General features: G+C 34.2%; 1 long non-coding RNA gene across 1 annotated transcript; it reads right to left on the bottom strand.

The window, feature by feature from the left end:
* Positions 1 to 616: 616 nt before the first annotated feature.
* On the bottom strand, positions 617 to 1,362 carry LOC134236330 (uncharacterized). Its single transcript, XR_009985593.1, has 3 exons — positions 1,237 to 1,362; positions 855 to 943; positions 617 to 744 (listed from the first exon to the last, which is right to left on the bottom strand). It is a non-coding gene; the product is annotated as an uncharacterized LOC134236330 (long non-coding RNA).
* Positions 1,363 to 15,160: the final 13,798 nt, after the last annotated feature.

Genomic DNA, 15,160 nt, shown 5'->3' with positions numbered 1-15,160 from the left:
TCACTGCTCACTTCTCCACTTCTAATGTTTTGGAGATCCGCGCGTTTGCTTTATGTATTGTTTTATGGACTTTGATATTGAATACTGTTCTTTATCTCCACTTCCTTCATCCACTAAAACTATTTATAATCCAGAAAATTCAGAGTAGAAATGTTTGATAGCAAAACATACACACAGTATATTGTCAGTCCGTGCAATGGTGAGCACACTTTAACAATTAATTGAACACATCCGATGCATCATAAACCGTAATGATAACAGAGCTCCTGCCCTGTTTACATGAAATGTGTACGTCAAATAAATGGGTGTGTTCAATTTGCTAAACTCTGTACACAACACTAAGCGCGGAATGACGATACTTGTGAAGGGGTTTGCTTTCACATATTTCTACTCTGAAAAGAATTATTTTTCTTGCTTAATTGTAATATTTTTCATTAAAATACAACATAATTGCTTTGATTACTTTTTCTCAGTATTTATCATTTTTTCGTGTGAAAAGCTATCACAAAATATAATTCGTGATATTATACAGAAAAAATTAACTTCAAATTTGTGTCTATGCACCTTTAAATTCAGTAATTAGCCTAAATAACGATATTGAAAAACACGTTTTTACAATATGGACAGAACAAATAATAAGTGTTACGAGTTGTGGTCACCTTTACTTTAGTGAAAATATGAACACTCTTTTTAGAATCCATCAAATATTGCTAGATTTAAACTTCAGGATTGATACGACGGAATCTGAAAAACAAACATACAAACACATATAGTTTTATTACACAAATATACACCTTTTAAAAGTGAAATAGTTTTTGAATATGATATCGTTAAGAATAAAATAATGATATTACCTTGATTTTGTCAAACACAAACACGTAACAGCACCAATAATTACTAACAATACGGCAGCAGAAACACCGACAATTACAGGAAGCCATTTCTATGTGAAAGATTGCAATGCATTTGATTAAATATAAATATATGTTATACACAGTCCGTTTAAACAATAAATATCAGTAACCGGGGGAAACACGGACCTCTAAAACATCAGAGATAGGATCATGTGCAATGAAGAGTTGAGCATCCCCTACCGACCGGTCACACCCGACGTGTGCTCCTTGACATGATTGGGAAATAACAGGAAATTCAGTTTGAAAATTAAATGGCCTAACAATTTTTTTATGAAAAACATTTTATGCATTGATAATTTGGATTTTAAAAAATTTACTCTACCTCAATAAAGGTGGTTTTAGATGTAATCGCTGTTGATGGTAATTTGACCGTTTTTGTTCTTGTAGGCATAATGGGCGTCTGTTTTGTCGTTGAAGTACTCGTTGCTCTTGTTAGTGTTCTAGGTGGAGTGTCCGTTGTTGTTGTTGTTGTTGTTGTTGTAGAAGTAAAAACCACTGTTGATGGAGTAGTGTTTGTTGATGATAGAGTTTTATAAATCGCTGGGATTGATGTGTTAGCCATCGTTTTTGGTGAAGATTTGTTTGATGGGGTTTTATCATTCGCTTGTGTTGGAGCATAAACCATCAATTTGGGTGAAGAGTTTGTTGTAAAAGATTTTAAAATTACTGCTATCGGAGTGTTGGCCATGGATTTTGATAAAGATTTTGTTGTTGTTTTATTATTCGCTGGTGCTGGAGTGTAAGCCATTGTATTTGAAGAAGATTTTGTTTTTGTAGTTTTATTATTCGCTGGTAACGGAGTGTAGGACATTACATCTGATGAACATTTTGTTGTTGTAGTTTTATTATTCGCTGGTGTCGGAGTGTTGAACATTGATTTTGATGGGGTTTTATTATTCCCTGGTGTTAGAGTGTAAGCAATTGTTTTTGGTGAATATTTTGTTGTTGGGGTTTTATTATTCGCAGTTGTCGGAGTGTTAGCCAATGTTTTGATGAAGATTTTGCTGATAGAGTTTTATTATTTGCTGGTGTTGGAGCGTAAGCCATCGATTTGGGTGAAGAGTTTGTTTTGAGGGTTTTATAATTCGCTGGTGCTGGAGTGATCGACATCGACTTTGATGAAGATCTTGTTGATGTAGTTTTATTATTCGCTGGTGCTGGAGTGTTCGCCATCGCTTTTGTATTCAAAATTGTTTTTGTATTAGTCGTTATTGTTGGCATAGTATTTGTCGTTTTTAAATTTGTTGGTCGGTTTTTGTTCATCATCGAAAGCCTTTTAAACTTTATTAATTCTTAAGACACTTGGATCGCCTATCAGCAAACATATATATCATTTGACTTTATGAATTCATATACATGTAAAACACAAACTGGGTACAGCGTACGTTTTTATGCTATAAGTAAAATTTACACTCTCCATCCAGTTATCTTTCGCTACGGTCACATCTCTGTCAACGCTCTTGTACAAATTTCACACAGCGAAGATTCGAATGATAATTAATTATTGTAAATATTGATAAAGTTGATAATTCATTATTTATTTTAAATCTATAATCACTTACAACGACTTATTTTCAAAGATTTTGGGGAACTATTTTATGGAGTAAAAATTAAAATCTGAAATAAAGATCCATTTAAGGTGTAACAAACTAAAATATATAGTGTTTTCTGATAAAAAAAAAAAATATAATTAAACACTATTATTTTTTCAACTTTTAATCAAAAGAAATTTTTCCAAGAATCTTCTATAACAAGCGTTGATATGTGGGAGAAAAGCGATAGTGACAACTCAGGGTAGAGAATGGTAAAATTTTATGTTCTAAAAAGGGGACCTGTCTTCTTTTTCGATAGTAAATGATATGCAACTTTATACATGCATATCAAATATGAAAAAAAAAATTAAAGATGTACTTCATGGAGGTACACAAGAAATATATCCACACATAATATTTATAATTATGTTCAACATGTGTTTATTTTAATATATATAATATATTTTAATATATATTTCTTCTCACAGGTGTGTTACATCTGTTTATTACATGCTATCAATATGTTTTACATATAAACGAAAAACATACTGTATTTTACCTGTATTTAACACATTTCGACATTTTTCTTGTTTAAATATTGTGTATATCGTAATTTATAAAGGGAAAGAACATTCTTATGTATAATTTTTTTAATGTACAGTTGACTTTAATTCTGAATATCTTCTTCCATCTCAACCCCCGTACAAAAAACTTAAATTTATATGCATAGAGCTATCCGGTCTTCAGGGCTGCTATAACGTTTTGCATCATTTATAAATAAACTTCAATGATTGATGTCTCGGACAAAACTCTGAATTATTGATTGATATAATTTGTAAATTAAAAACTATCTAATAAGATTAACTTTTGTTAAGTGAAAACCATTATATTAAAGTAAAAGATTTATATTTTATAATAATAAGCTTATTTCTTCTCACCGCAAGTTTTTATTTCCGGGTCTTGTGGCGAAGATCAATCCCGTAGCTGTATTCCCTCTGTGCACAAAGCTTGTCACGCCAAGATCATCATTGTCACCGAGAGAATCGTAGTCGTATGCATGGATTGATACATTAAAAGAGGGCTGTGCACAAAAAAGCAATACGAAAAGGAATAACATGATTCTCTCTATAACATTTATGACATATTTTATTATATCACTTGTATTTTGGTTTCATTGTATAATATTTACTTGTCCCCTGATGTTCCTCCACGAGTAGGAATCAGCGTCTCTCAGAGTGTTAGAGAATGAAAAGTGATGTGTGTCATCAACTCGCTGGTTTTCATCATTTCCATAGCACGTCTGTCTGAAGAAAGTTCAGCAAAAAAAAAAAAAAAAAAAAACGATTCACGTAATGTTTTATACAATAGATAGAGAAATTTTTCCTTGAATTCAATTTTCTCGAAACTCTATTACTAGTATTTTGTTTTAGGCAATAAAATCTCTACTTATTGAGTTTTTTTTTCTTTTTCTTCATAGCATGAAAGAAATTCAACCACACATTTTTTTTCCATAAAGGATATGGAGATAACGAACAGTATTCAATAATTTGAAAGATTGTCCATGAAGATGTACATGATGTAAGAGGACTGTGAAATCAGACTGTGGACTTAAGAATGTGCTTATTTAAAAATTATAATTCGTATTTTTTTCGATGTTTTTTTATGAAAAGAAAACTTTTGTTTATAAAATTCATTCAGAGAGAGATTAACCTTTGTGTCGGTAGTAAAGGTTGCAGACAAACTTGAAAATAAACGTCACATTCGTTACATTTTGAAGAAAAAAGCCACCCTGTTTTAGGATCACAACTACAGTCCGGGTCTCTGTTGTACTCCAGTAACTTAACTGACACGTCATAGTCTCCTGTAACCTATCAGTATAAGGTGACATTAATAGTAATGATATGAAGAAAATATAATGATATGCATTAGTGGACTTGAAAATGAAACGTTTTCAGAGTTTTTAAACATTTTGAAATAGAACTGGTCGTACATATTTAAATTGTTTAAATTTCAATGTTATGAATATTCTCAAATTAATGTGCTTTAGTCATATCTACAATAACTCTTTTTTTTATATACATGTATATATATAAGTGAACACACACGATGTTTATAATGGGAAGTTAGCATTCATTCATCTTTATCCCAATGAACAATAAAAATATGAATAAGTTTCAATGACAAAAGATTTTCATGCAGAGCCTTTTTTGTTTTCTCTGGAAATCCTCCAGGCACAAAATTAATAGACCTTTAAAACAACACGAATATCTAAAACTGATTCAATACATAAGTAATAACGGTATATATTAACAACATGGTTATCAATATGCAACTCGAAAATGATATTCTGATTGATTTTGATATATGATATCTACAGTACATACTAGTATTTACATCCACTTTTTTTATACTAATAGCATTTTATATATACCTGAGAAACATTGCCAAGAAAGAAAACGATGGCAAATATCCAGGTCTCCATCTTATTAATATTATTATTCGATTTTTTTTTCTCTGCACCAACTAGTCCTTGATAGGGCAAAAGATTTTTATAAGTCTTGTCTTGTCCTGTACTTTGTTTGCTGTAGTTTTTCAAAACCCCTTAGAGAGATAAAAAGATAAAGATCGTCCAGAAATTGGAGACACCTATTTCATCTTTTACTTTACTGATATTTGCTTACTATTGTAGAAGTTTTCAAAAAAAAAAATCGACAATATTTCACTCAGTGGAGACAATCATAGAATCGGATGAGACAGTAGAAACCAAGGTCCCATTTCTCAGTAGGTGTTTATACAAGAAAGATCCCTCACTGCCAAAAGGCCCATAGTGCTGATCATAAGTTACAGCTCGCCACCGGCAAGTGATGGTGTTTCCATATGAATGGAACAAAATCTCGATAAAAACAAGTTTACATGACTTTATATTAGAAGGTTTTTCCTAAATAATTTTAATTCGATCTTCTGTAGTGGTCTTGCAAATTCCACAATTTATAAGGTAAATGTTTTTCACCTTATCATGTTTTATCAATTTCATTATGAAGGGTGTGTATTTCTATTTTTGCCAATATTGTTCCAATGCATAAATTGCTTTTCTACTACTTTAATCTAAATAAACTAAGTGAAACAACATATTGGACTGCCATGGAATCTATACCGTTGCAAAGTCGCTTCTGTAACATGTCACCTTTTCCCTACATTTTTTCCTGATTTGTAAGAATAAATCGAGTTATATCTCAAGTTAATACGAGCCTTCGACAAAAGACAAAGATTTTTAATGGTGCTCTTGATTTTTGATCTTCACATTTAACCTTGCAAACACTTAGCCGAGATTAAAACAAAAGTATGATGTACCTAAAGAATACAGGTACCTCTTGAGATACTCAGTGGGGAGTCGTACGAACTTGAAAGGAACTGTGAACTTTTTTTATATTTAGAGAATATTATTTTAATCATGGTATACATCTATGTTAGACTATTAATTATTGTTCAAAATAGAAAAGTTCTGTTTTTTTTAATCATTACGTTATAAAAGAAAATATTTAAGGAATCGCTGTCTATTTAGTATAGTATGCCAGAGCATCAATGTAATGTAATTCAAATCCAACATCAAAAGTAAGTATGAGAGTGACCATCCCTTAATGCCAATATCCATTTAAGTTTGGTTAATATAGGCCTTATAGTTTCTTGGTAAAAACTTGAACTTTGTACATCTGGAAAATGTTTGTCGGATTCAGCTTTCGGAGCAAGTCTATTAGTATGCATCCTCATTTGTACAACATATTATGACTTATACCTACTTTACAATGAACCTGCTCCAAAAACTTTAACCTGATCATTAATCCGGAAAATGTAGGTCATATCGAGCATCTGAAGCAAGTCTGGTAGTGTCCTAAGTGTATCATCCGTGCAAGTTTGCTCAACATACGGCTTATAGTTACTTGGAAATAAGAAAAAGTTTAAAATTAAATTGGAGTTTTTTAAAAATATATATTTCTGTCCTAAATACTATTTGTCTAAATATATTTTATATATATCATGTAACGTTTTTCTCTCTATGGGGTGTTTGTTTCTACCCGCGTCACAAAATATTGTGGATCCCGTGTATAAATTCAGGAACTCTAGATCTTTATAGATCTAACATAAGAACAACGACAAAGTTCGTTTCAACGAGTGTATTAATAATATCCAAGAGTAGTTTTACAAATCAAATCCAAGCTATGTATATCAACTCACTAACTCTCTCCCCTTATATACCCTGTCTGACACCTAACGTGATTTAGGGCACCTAGTTAGGGCATTAGGCTCCATCGTTAGGGCACCTGTTAGGGCGTTAGGCTGCATCATTTGGGCACCCTGTTAGGGCAATCGGCTCCATCATTAGGGCACCTATTAGGGCAATCGGCTCCAAGTATTAGGGCCTCTGCACCATCGTTAGGTGTCAAGACACTTGATACAATTAGGGCATCTGATAAGCGCCATGATTAGGACACTAATTAGACTTCCAAGATAAGGGCACTAATCAGGTACCATGGTTAGGGCTTATCAGATAAACAAAATCCCTATCTCTGTTTCATTTATAACAATAACATATTTTCATACATAAACAAAAACATTACATTGGTCCCTCCTTTTGAAACATGACTTCCATTGTCATCAATATTTAAAACATGAACATGAGTTATACGTAAAATCACATTATGCAAATAAAAAAAAATTGCCCAATACACAAAAGCCAAACAATCAATAAAACGACAAAAAGTAAAACAACAAAATTATATCAAATAAAAATGTCACTAGATTAAATCAAAAGTTTATCACACTGGTAGCTTCACATTTGGATTTCCCTGGCCTTATTTTCAACATTTTCTCTTCCCTTTTTCCTGATTTAGGATTTTCTTCCTTAGGTTTTAGGCCGTATAAAGTTGACTGACACCTGACCTGCGGCATCAGTCATCTTAGTTAATATAATTCCTTACAGTTCTCTTTTCAACACAATTATGGTCTTGAGAACTGTCACTTTGTTGAAGTCTTCCTCCTTCTCTCTGGTTCCACGGGTTGTAAGGGCGTCCCCTCCTCCCTGGTCCTGTACTGGTACATGCACTTGGGGTTCTCATATTATTATAGATACTGTTGCATCCGTCACCCGCGCTTGGAGGTTTGGCAGTATCCGCAGCTGCTATTTCATTATTCCATTCCCCATCTTCAATCTCATACACAGGCTTATAGCCTGGTTTTGTCTCCTTTGGCAATTCTTTTTCCCCAATCCGCAAGCACTCTTCTTGCATTGCATTAAGAACTGCTTCTTGAAGTGTCCTAGGTCTGGTCCGTTTCACTGCGAGTCGAAAATCCTCAGATTGTCCACACTTATCTAAGAAGGACTGTATAGCATTTTCTTCAACTAAATCTGGATTTCCTGGATAGGCCCTTCGGTACAAATCTTCGATGGCCTGTCCTAAATCTCGCAGGGACTCGCCCGGTAGTCTTCTTCTCAATTTGGCGTCTGCAATATACCTTTCTTTCATTGCAGAATGCCCGAATCTTTGGTTCATCTTATCCTTAAGTTGCTCATAGTCTTTCTGTACAGTAAGGGGCATTCCATATGCATAGCTCTCGGCTTGTCTTCGCAAGGTGCTAAGCAAAACTCTGCGAGATTTCTCGGGTCCCCATGAGTTTAATTCTGAGATGTTTTCAAAATAGTGTAAAAACTCATCCCAGACATCATCATTGGCCCCTGAGAAGGTCCTCCTTACTGGATATTCATTGGTTCGTTGACCAGCATTTGGTGTCATAGGACTGTTTCTAGGTGTCCCGTCAGCCATAGGAAATTCAAAATTGCACCCAAGTCCCTGAGGGGACTGATTGCCCAAATTAGAAGTAGCGCGTCCAGATTGCCCAAAAACCTTAGGTTCCTGAAAGGTACCTGTAGGGGCATTAGGTGCACTACCACCACTATAGGGTGTATCATTAGGTGTCAAAGAAATTTCCCTTTCCTTACTGGCATTTGGCAGACCGGATCCTCCATACCTCCATATTACTCTGATTACTGTAACAAGCAATAACATGCTCGTTATCGCTACTAGAGAAATTACTGCATTTTCTTGAGATTCCTGCACGATCTCGTTTTCTGGAAAATAGATCCAGGTCATCACCATCAGGGAGCATCCCATCAAAGCAAAGAGTACCCAAATAAATAGGATTCTCTTTAAGCTTGGCCTTGGATTGTACTCGTTTTGAACAGAAAGATCCTGCGAATTTTGCCCGAACTCCTGAAAGTTAGGATTGTCTGGCATTACTCGACTTGTGGGCTGCAAACTTGTTCTACACCCCGCATCGACCTCTATTCCAGAGTCATTCAGAGGAGCTGGACTGGTGAAGTACTGTCCTACCTTTCTAGGCGTAATTCTCCTCCTTACGATGGGTGTCTCCATTTCAAACTTTGTGTTGTCTTGTTCCTGTGTTACACGTAGAATAATTTCTATGGATCCCACCGCTGCCACCAATTGTAACGTTTTTCTCTCTATGGGGTGTTTGTTTCTACCTGCGTCACAAAATATTGTGGATCCCGTGTATAAATTCAGGAACTCTAGATCTTTATAGATCTAACATAAGAACAACGACAAAGTTCGTTTCAACGAGTGTATTAATAATATCCAAGAGTAGTTTTACAAATCAAATCCAAGCTATGTATATCAACTCACTAACTCTCTCCCCTTATATACCCTGTCTGACACCTAACGTGATTTAGGGCACCTAGTTAGGGCATTAGGCTCCATCGTTAGGGCACCTGTTAGGGCGTTAGGCTGCATCATTTGGGCACCCTGTTAGGGCAATCGGCTCCATCATTAGGGCACCTATTAGGGCAATCGGCTCCAAGTATTAGGGCCTCTGCACCATCGTTAGGTGTCAAGACACTTGATACAATTAGGGCATCTGATAAGCGCCATGATTAGGACACTAATTAGACTTCCAAGATAAGGGCACTAATCAGGTACCATGGTTAGGGCTTATCAGATAAACAAAATCCCTATCTCTGTTTCATTTATAACAATAACATATTTTCATACATAAACAAAAACATTACAATCATATATATTCAGGGCGCTTCTTCTGACTCACAAGGGGTGGGAGTGACGGTCAACAAGAAATGCTTACTCATTTGGCGTAGCCTTTCTCCACTTTTGCCCCCGATCCTATCCGTAGAATTTTCAGGCGCCCATGTTTGATTCCTGTTCACAGTATACAGTTGTTAAATGGGGTTTCCCTCTACCCCAGTCAACAACTGTTTTGTCGAATGAAAATATAACTTGGTTTAACGCCATTTGATGTCATTGAACAGCATTCTTTTTAACAATCTATTTTAACAGTCTCTGGACCGACAGTCGGGAAAAACAGTTGAACTGTTGGACTTCTATAAATAAGAAATTATATAGTGACTGTTTAGTATGGGTATAAACAATATGTATTGTTTATAAATCGGTTATTCATTATTATCTTCACGTTTTTCATGTTGCCAAAGCTATAATCATAGAGATATAATGAATCAACTTTTAAATGAAAATAAATATTTCTAGTTGATATATTTGAATAATACAAGCAAATAACACCTAGTTCCCAAGCTCAAAAGTCAATTAAAACAATACAAATCAGGAGCAGAACAAACAAAGGTAATCAGAGCTCAACGAATGTTGTCTTTAAGTAAGGCAAAGTCCCACATTAACTAACAATCTAGAAGTTTACATCCCAAAATTCATTAGTCATGCAATTGTGATGGTTAAATTTGCAGTAATTTGGGAATACGAGTAGACTAATTTAAAAGCTTAAAACTACATGAACTAGTTGCTATAAAAAATGTAATTCAAATCCAGTATCTAAAGCAAGTTTGAGAGTGATCATCCCTTAATGCAGCATCCATTCAAGTTTGGATAATATGGACCTTATAGCTTCTTGGTAGATTGTAATAGACCTCTACCTTGGTCAATTATCTGGAAAATAAATGTTGGATCTAGCTTCCGAAGCTATTCCATTAGTATGCATCCTTAAATGTATCATCAGTGCAAGTTTGCTCAACATATGACATATTTCTACTTCAAATTCAGAATGAACCTGCTCCAAAAACTTTGACCTGTTCACAGCATTGGTAGTGTCCTTAGGTGTATCATCCATGCAAGTTTGGCCACCATAGGGCTTACAGTTTTCTGGTTAGGAAATGAGACCAGCACCTAAACATTTACATGTTCACTTATCCGGAAAATATAGCTGAGAGGCAAGCTTAGCATTTGTGGTGTGCATCCTTAGATGTATCATTCATGCTAGTTTGGTCAAAATAAGACATTCAGGTACTTTGAAATGAGACCTGTACCAAAAACATTAACCTGTCCCAAAACCGTTAAGCTGCTGCAACACCTTAATCTTGTCATTTCTCTACTGAAATTGCAACATCTAATTAACCTGGGATGCCGAAAGTACGAGGGTCATTCAAAAAGTTTTGTCCTCCAAGTCCTCCATAAAAAATGAATGTAGATCACTTCAAACACACTTGTTATTGTTCTTTGAATTCATTATCAACCACGCCGTCCTTGCAGAAAAAGAATTGCTTCCGTTTTTGAAGAATTATTAAGTTTTGAAAATACTCTATTGTTTCATCATGGGGAAGACAGTGAATACAACAGCAGAAATGAGAAGCTACATAGCAGCCTGTGCTAAACTTGAAAAATCAGCAAAGGAAACATTCGAAGAGGTACACAATATCTATGGAGACCAACAGCCGTCATACAGAACCGTTTCCAGGTGGCTGAAAAAATTCAAAGATGGGAGAGAAACTGTTAAAGATGATGTACGATCCGGAAGACCAAAAACGATTAGTACCGGTAATGCAAAATACTTGTTGAAATCAAAGATTTAGTGGAGAAAGAGGGAAGATACACTGTTAAGGACTTAGCTCGAATAGTAGGGATACCAATGGGAGCAATTCACAAAATTCTTCCAATAGATCTCGGTTATAGGAAATTATCTGCAAGGTGGATACCTCATTTACTGAATGAGGAACAGAAAGCTAGTCGTGTTTCACGTGCGAAAAGAATTGTCAAACTACATGTATTCAAAAAAAGAGAAAAAATCGACTATTTTCAGACATAGTAAGAGAAGATGAAACGTGGGTGCATTACTTTCACCCGCAGAGAAAATTTAATAATAAAGTATAGATGACAAAACATGGAAAGCGTCCAGTTATTGCCAAACGCTGTCAAAGCACAAAGAAGATTCTTTATGCCATTTTCTTGGATAGGGAGGGTGTTGTGTTGCAATTTCCTATTCCCAAGAAGAGAATACTGCAAAGATGTACAAATGTGAAATTTTGCAAAAACTTAAACAGCAATACAAAAGCAAACGGCCAAAAACTGGTATTAAGGGTCTCTTCTCTTGCACAATAATGCTCCAGCCCACAAGTCCAAATTAGTAACAGACTTTCTCAGTAAAGAAGGAGTTAATGTCATCCCTCATCCCGCTTACTCTCCAGATCTTCCCCCTGTGACTGTTTTCTCTTCCCAAAACTAAAAAGACATTTAACTGGAAGACGCTATAACTCTAGGTCATCACTTGGCTCCGTAATTCATTAGTTTGTGAAGGGTCTGCCTAAAGAAGAATATAGGAAAGCTTTTCAGTAGATTTCTCGACTAAAAATGTGTATACGTGTTAAAGGAGAGTACTTTGAAGGAATAAAATAAAGAAATGCAAATTATATTATTTCCTTATTTTTTTTAGTCCACTAAGGACAAACTTTTTGAATGACCCTCGTATCAACCTAGATGAAGCGAGCTAAAGAGGACATATAAACCACCAGAGGTCAAAATAGGTATCAAGAAAGAGTAAGCAACCTCTGCCCCCCATTTACACTTGCCGTGTGTTCCTCGTCATGATCAAGCACACGAAAAATTTGTCAAAAAATAGCGCTCAGCCCTACTTTACCGAACATGCTCGGAAGTGGCGAATAATTATGCTCCATGACTGTACGTTTGGAATAAATACATCCGTCAATATTCAACTTATTAACGGTAGATTATACTTGCACACAAGATCATTGTATTGTCAACAGAACTTGCAAAATGCCAACTTTGAACGAGACTATCGATATCCTTGTAACAGCAACTTGTCTGTCAATAGCTTGTTTTAGAAATTGTTCACCTAGCTCTTTCGTATTGAAAAAACTGAGACATAAATCCCATAATGGTCATATGGTTGATTCAATGATCTTGTCAGCATATTCAACCTCTCATTAAGTTAAATTGCTGTGTAACAATTTTATGCCAATTGTTACACCATTATTTTCACACTCAAAAGTCTATATATTTTCCTGTTATTCAATAATCTTATCAGCAAATTCAACCTCTCATTAAGTTCAATGCTGCCTAACATTTTCCATGCTAACTGTTAGGCCATTATTTTCACACTTACAAGTCTATAAATTTTCAGCATTATTCCATATCATGTCAAGGAGCACACAACAGATGTGGCCGATCAGTAAGGGATGCTCACTACTCCATCATGACCATGGCACTTGATCCCAGTTCTGATCATACAAAAGGTCTGTTTTTGCTCTCAATTTGAATTTTTTAAATGAACTCTGAGCTTGAATAATGTTTTCTCAATATTTCATGTCAGTGCATTTACCATATATACTCGCCTATAAGTCGGTTTTTTATGAGTTAATCTCTGGTCCAAAACTCTGTGTCCAACTTATATGCGAGCTATAAAAAGAATGGTATTATATGAGGTCAGTCCATCTGAAATATAAGCTTATAGGCAACTATATACAGTTCTTAAAGGAATCAACAGCTTAAATCAAAATTATCTCTGCCTCGTTTAAAGAGTTTGTGCTGGGTCATATCTGACAAACTTTAATGACAAGAAAACCTTTTTGCAATATTTGGTAAAAAATTTATTCACATAGAATTTAATTTATTCTATGCATATTTACATGAAATAAATAACAGTTATCGATGAACTATGAACAATATGAATTGATGCATAACAAATGATTTTCAGGATTGACAAAATAATCTTAATTTTACCTTCCCTTCCCCCATATAATGCATACATTCTGCCTTCTTTGAATTATTGTCTTACTATTTGGGGTAATGCGCCAGGTGCTGGCATAGATAGAGTTTTTAAATTGCAAAAAAGGGCAGCCCGGATTATTTTAGATGTAGCTTATGATGCCCCTTCACTACCATTATTTGAAAAACTTGGATGGCTGACCATTTATGAGTTAATTGATTTTCATAAATATGTATTACTGTACAAAACACTTCATGGTATGGCACCAACATATTTAAGAGACTCCTTTGAATTTATTTCCTCTAATAGTTATGTTCTACGATCTGAAACGAACTATGACCTTCATCTACCAAAATATCGAACAAATCAATTTAAAAATTCTTTTCATTATTCTGGAGTTCATTTATGGAACAAATTACCTTTGCATATCCGTTTCTCACCAACTGTACAAACTTTTCGTAAAAATGTAGAAAAATTCATTATAACATGTAGAAACTAAAAGTTATATAATTTCATGTTCTTGAATCAATCTGTATATGTACATGTTTTTTTCACGTCACGTTGTATTATTTATTATAATATTGTACGATGTTTTTAATATTGTATTATTGTGAATGTGTTTAGAGGGCCCCGAGGAAGACTAGTGCATTGCACTAATCGGGTTACCCTCTTTAAATAAAGTATTATTATTATTATTATTATATCATTTGTTTTGTTATTTTAAAAAAAAAACACTTAATTGTTACTAACAAACAAAGCATAAATACGAAACTTTGGGAATGAGCATTAGATAAATGCTGATAATGTGATGATGATGGTATATATACAATGCTGTGGACAGGCAGTTTATCCCCAACAATGGGAACATTTATAGTACTGGTACCGGTATGTTTTATCTTCCCTGCAGTTAAATGTAGTTCCTTAAACGTACGTAGAACGAAAATTTCTTAACAGGACAAATGGCTGCACAATGAGATGGTGATGAATAAATGTTTACAAATTGTTACTTACAAAACGAAAGGAAAAAAACACAATTCATGCAAACTTAACATACACCCTCTATCAAACACAACATTATAAAGTAAGAAAGTTAATGAATATCCCAACTCAAACCTCTATCTGAATATTTAAGTAAACCTCATCATTTCTATTTGATTGAATCTTTATGTCCACAATCTGTAAAAATTTCATAAACTAAGATAAAACAGTAAATAGCACATTTACTCTAAAGAACTTAAAACTTCTATTTACAAGTATTGGGACTATGTACAAATAGATCTGTTTTCAACATTATCACATTAATGCTTATCACTACCAAATATAAAATGATGTACAAAATGAAAGTATAATTTATAAAGCTTTCCATGTTCAGAAACAAGTATACAAACTATTCACTAACAAGTCAATTCTGGGAATTATCTTAAACTGTCCAATATTACCGGGTAAGTATTTTTGTTCAGTGCACATTTATATGTATTGATATATCTACTGAGGAAAATTGTCAAATCTTCATTTTTAGCCAAAGTTCACTTTCCTTTTGCTTTTGCTAAGTACAGTTTGATAATAAAAAGACATTTTATACTTTCACTCAAAAAATTTCTTTGGAATATTTCTTTAAAATTGTGTGAATATTTTTTTAGTGAATTATGAAAAGAAACTTTG

Source organism: Saccostrea cucullata, unplaced genomic scaffold (genome assembly GCF_032062105.1).
Source record: "Saccostrea cucullata isolate Sc308-1 unplaced genomic scaffold, CSIRO_AGI_Scuc_v1 ctg3411, whole genome shotgun sequence".
In the NCBI taxonomy this organism is placed as follows: Eukaryota; Metazoa; Mollusca; class Bivalvia; order Ostreida; family Ostreidae; genus Saccostrea; species Saccostrea cuccullata.
The sequence above is the reverse complement of the archived record's forward strand: the minus strand, read 5'-3'. Positions and strand labels throughout refer to the sequence as shown.